At 34.9% G+C, this 5000-nt stretch overlaps 2 long non-coding RNA genes across 22 annotated transcripts in view; both read left to right on the top strand.

Annotated features, from left to right (window-relative positions):
• Nucleotides 1–94: 94 nt before the first annotated feature.
• Nucleotides 95–2922, top strand: LOC109587217 (uncharacterized). Its single transcript, XR_002187475.1, has 5 exons — nucleotides 95–241; nucleotides 2238–2279; nucleotides 2450–2582; nucleotides 2641–2739; nucleotides 2835–2922. It is a non-coding gene; the product is annotated as an uncharacterized LOC109587217 (long non-coding RNA).
• Nucleotides 2923–3600: 678 nt separating this feature from the next.
• Nucleotides 3601–5000, top strand: part of LOC109587215 (uncharacterized) — an 8383-nt gene continuing 6983 nt past the window's right edge. For 2 of the 21 annotated variants that reach the window (XR_002187448.1, XR_002187454.1), the window contains exons 1-7: nucleotides 3607–3666; nucleotides 3872–3951; nucleotides 4014–4105; nucleotides 4158–4236; nucleotides 4443–4522; nucleotides 4585–4676; nucleotides 4729–4808. This is a non-coding gene — a long non-coding RNA (uncharacterized LOC109587215). Of the gene's footprint in view, nucleotides 3667–3766; nucleotides 3820–3871; nucleotides 3952–4013; nucleotides 4106–4157; nucleotides 4391–4442; nucleotides 4523–4584; nucleotides 4677–4728; nucleotides 4809–4903; nucleotides 4963–5000 lie in introns of those variants that run through there. The other 19 variants (XR_002187451.1, XR_002187453.1, XR_002187459.1 and 16 more) reach the window with 17 other exon arrangements.

Below are 5000 nucleotides of genomic sequence, written 5' to 3' on the forward strand. Positions count from 1 at the left end.
TCAGAGTGAAGATTCATTAATGTAGCATTACATCCAGTATCTTCTTTGTATAACAGCAATATATCAGACCAGAGATATCAGACAGAGTTAAAATCACACAAGTGAATCAGAATGATATTCAATTGCAATTAGCCACGCCTAGAGGTACAATGGAGGACTGAAAAGGTCTAAATGAGTGTTTTGTTCATTTGTGTCACTTAAGCGACAGAGTGCCAAAAAAGCAAAATGGAAATCATGCATGGTAAGTGTTGATAAGATTGTAATACATGTAACCAGTATTACATGTAACCTATGTGTGTGCTTTTGAGAAATAAGTAACTTTATCAAACTATTCCTTTCCTTCCTTATTGAGGTGGCTAGGTCCATTATGTAACTGTTTTTTTTGTCTCCCTTTCTTACTTCCCAAGCCGATGAACTCTTTTTCTGTTTGTACTGTATATGTATATGTGGTTACTAGTAGTAATTGTCGTTTCAATTTTATCTGCGGTACAGTGTATTAATAATAATAGTGCTATTGATATTATTAGTAGTATTAATGATGATCTATTTTACAATGATAATTATTGTACATGTAGAATATTGTTTCTTAATCATTATTTACGGTTTATGAAACAATATGTACATACGATGGCTTTGGAAGCCTTTTCTTTTGGATGTACTATGAAAATATCCATCATAAAATAAGACAAAATGCATGTTCAACTATTTACTTTAATTATCAGCCGTATGTAGCTCGCTACACATAATTATACACGTATGATATCTAGAAAATGAAATAGTATTAATAGTATTTAGTGACAGTTTTAGCATTAGTTTTGGAAAAGTTATTATCCACTGAAACTGTGACTGTACACAGTTTACTGAAACTAAGCAAATATTCTTAGTTTACCATACATTTATTATTTTAGTAAGCTACATGTAGGTAAAAATTGTTTTAGGTTTAGTTAATTTTTACTAAGAACAAGCACTGAAACAGGAAAAGCATTAAGAAAGTTCTTACTTATTGTTTTGCTGATATCCATATCAACTTTCCTCAGTTTTATAGTTCTTGCCTTTGCTATCAGTTCCTTTTATAATTTTTGGCTATGCAAGCAAAGGCCTGTTACTAACCAACATGCAACACTTCATTTTAACAGCTCTAAGCTTGCCTAGGCTGTCAAGTTCTTGCATAATATCTTTGTGTGCATGTACATGTACTTAACTGTACATGGCAATGATGGCATTTTGAGGATGTTTTTGCCTATTCAGACCCATTTTACAAATTCACTACTAATTTACCTTTGACTACAATTATTATAACTTGCCACAAAAATTTTGAGTTGGTTTTCTGATAACGTACGTGTTTGTGAATGTATGCTTGTTAGTACGAAGTAGTAGCTTATAGTACTATATTAGTATTTGATAGTGATATTGGTTTAGTGTTGAAATGTAGTTCAAACACAAGTTTTGCTATATAAGTTGTCTAATATCATCTGTGAAGTAGTGATATGACTCTTAATCTTAATGTACATATAAAACCCCCAATCTCCAGATATTTTATTGCTTATCAGCATTGCCAGTTTATTACCCCACTCCAATTTGATCTGTTTCACTGGCGGAGAGGGCAGGTAACATCATTACAATTTTTTTATCATTGAAATTTTTATTTGCCAATGCGGGCGTGAAAGGTGAATATATGAATGTAATTGGAGTTGACTTAACTGTACGTTTCATTCTTCTTTTACCTTGCATGTGTATGTTATGTACCAAAATTAATGATTAATACAACAAGTCATGCTTTTAGGCTTGCCTAAGCTCTGATTTAATAGCACCAATGTGGCTCACGCATATTCCATGCTGTCACGTTATCTCTGTGTAATGATGAATGAGTGAAAAAAATCTACATGTACTAATGTCTATGACTGCTAATTTATACATACATATGCTGCAATTGATATTGATTACTCAACCCTGACCCTGGCCTTTTACTTGTATAGGAACTTGTGCCGTTTCAGTACATTGTTTTACTTATTGTTTTAATAGTAATATTATATGAATAACAATTCCTCTTAGTAAACTTGTGGAATCCATTATTTTATAATTTGGTGACACATCTTGCTTGAAATAAATTTGCTGTTCATTGACATTATTACTTAATGGCACTTCCTTTTTGTCACAGTCACATGCAATTCACCACAACACTTCTCACTTTTCCTAATACTCTTGTCTCCTCTCTGTCTCTCTCTCTCTCATTACAGATGCTCTCATTAGCTCTTGTTGTTCACAGAGACTCGTGGCAGGTAATGATGATATTCATTATTATTTTACGTAGCTACATGTACATGTACATGTATGTTGTACAATGTAGATAGTTTGGAGTGCTTAATTTGGGTGAATTGCTGTGTGCCCATTGATCTCTTATTTAATCATAAAATCTTCTCTTTTCTCTCTCTTCCTTTCCTCCATAAAGGAATGACACACGAGTGATATGCATTGTGTTGGATTTGGTGACTGTTATGTTGGAGTGTGGCGTGACGAGACTTGGGGACATTAAATCACTGAGAGTTCTCATGAAAGACGGACTCTGCCATCACTTACTTACTGTAAATGAGCAACATTACGAAGTACGTATTTCAGTTTGTGTAAATTGTATTTTGTTAGTTGCTTCAGAACGAATCTGTTGATGTTTTTGGTCGCTCTTTGACAAAGTGCTTTCTTCTTTTTGATTCAAATTGTCATCATCTCAAACTACAGCTGGAGGTAAAGAAAGAAACACATACATGTATGTGGATCATTAAATACACATGTACTTCTCTCTCTCTCTCTCTCTCTCTCTCTCCCTCTCCCTCTCTCAGTGGTTCCTTAATAAGCTAATGCACACAATACAATTAGATCAGTCAAGACTTCAAGCAGGCAGACAAGAGCTAACATTAGAATGTCTCAATTCAAGTAAGAAAGAGTACATTTATGTACACGAGATTCGTGACAGTTTAATAAATTTTTGTCTCTCTTTTCTTTTGTTTTGTCACATTCATAATTTTGCATCAGAGTTATATGTTAATTATGATTGCAGTACCTACTGTACTAACGTGTGCGAGAGACTGAGCAAACTACTTGCTAAGGTATGTCAGCCATCAGCTGTTATTAAGCTTAGCCAATTACCCTGTACTATAGTACGGGGTATTTGCTAAATATTATTACAGCAAGCATTCCCCAGCTCTTATCACACGATATCATCAACCAACATAATTAGCAATGGAAACACTACTGGCAATGATACTGGCATTAGAATCAACCAACACCACCACTACTGATAGTGATGATTCCAATGATGGTGATACTAATAGAATGTGTACTAAGATTAATGGAGGGAAAGTTGCAGGTGACTGTAATAAAGGAGTAAGTGTGAATTCATCTGCTGGGATCATATTCTCATCAGATAAGCCGCAGCAACCAGATATGAGTCTAAATGGAGCAGGGGAGGTGGGTGGAGCTATATCAGAACGTAATATGGCATTTTGGCCTTTTGTCACTTTATTTAACCATTTTTAAGGGTAATTTGAATCATAATTGATCTAATTTTACATTTTTTGTGTTCCATTTGTAGGTACCGTCAAGGATCTCAAGTCCATTTTTGTAGGCGGAGTTGACAAATTGTCATCAAATTTACATGAATGAACATTAAAGGTAAAGCACACATGATATTGAGATAATTTTACAAATATTTAATGGACTTGTATGTGCCTCACGTTCAGAAGAGGTCATCGTGGGGGGTGGAGTCATGCATCCATCTAATATGGCAATTAGGCCTTTTGTCACTTCATTTAACCGTTTTTAAGAGTAATTTCGATCATTATTGATCTAATTTTACATTTTTGTGTTCCATTTGTAGTTACCGTCAAGGATCTCAAGTCCATTTTAGAGGGCGGAGTTGACGCCTTGTCTTCAAATTTACATGAATGAACATTAAAGGTAAAGCACACATGATATTGAGATAATTTTACAAATATTTAATGGACTTGTATGTGCCTCAGGTTTAGAAGAGGTCATCGTGGGGGGCGGAGTCATGTGTCCCATCTAATATGGCGTTTTGGCCTTTTGTCACTTCATTTAACCGTTTTTAAGAGTAATTTCGATCATTATTGATCTAATTTTACATTTTTGTGTTCCATTTGTAGGTACCGTCAAGGATCTCAAGTCCATTTTAGAGGGCGGAGTTGACGCCTTGTCTTCAAATTTACCGAATGAACATTAAAGGTAAAGCACACATGATATTGAGATAATTTTACAAATATTTAATGGACTTGTATGTGCCTCAGGTTTAGAAGAGGTCATCGTGGGGGGCGGAGTCATGCGTCCCATCTAATATGGCATTTTGGCCTTTTGTCACTTCATTTAACCGTTTTTAAGAGTAGTTTTGGTCATTATTGATCTAATTTTGCATTTTTGTGTTCCATTTGTAGGTATCGTCAAGGATCTCAAGTCCATTTTAGAGGGCGGAGTTGACGCCTTGTCTTCAAATTTACATGAATGAACATTAAAGGTAAAGCACACATGATATTGAGATAATTTTACAAATATTTAATGGACTTGTATGTGCCTCAGGTTTAGAAGAGGTCATCGTGGGGGGCGGAGTCATGCATCCCATCTAATATGGCGTTTTGGCCTTTTGTCACTTCATTTAACCGTTTTTAAGAGTAATTTCGATCATTATTGATCTAATTTTACATTTTTGTGTTCCATTTGTAGGTACCATCAAGGATCTCAAGTCCATTTTAGAGGGCGGAGTTGACGCCTTGTCTTCACATTTACATGAATGAACATTAAAGGTAAGGCACACATGATATTGAGATAATTTTACAAATATTTAATGGACTTAAATGTGCCTCAGGTTGGGAAGAGGTCATCGTGGGGGGCGGAGTCATACGTCCCATTTAATATGGCGTTTTGGCCTTTTGTCACTTCATTTAACCGTTTTTAAGAGTAGTTTCAATCATTATTGATCTAATTTTGCATTTTTG

The sequence above is a fragment of the Amphimedon queenslandica genome, unplaced genomic scaffold (assembly GCF_000090795.2).
Source record: "Amphimedon queenslandica unplaced genomic scaffold, v1.1 AMPQUscaffold_12650, whole genome shotgun sequence".
Taxonomy (NCBI): Eukaryota; Metazoa; Porifera; class Demospongiae; order Haplosclerida; family Niphatidae; genus Amphimedon; species Amphimedon queenslandica.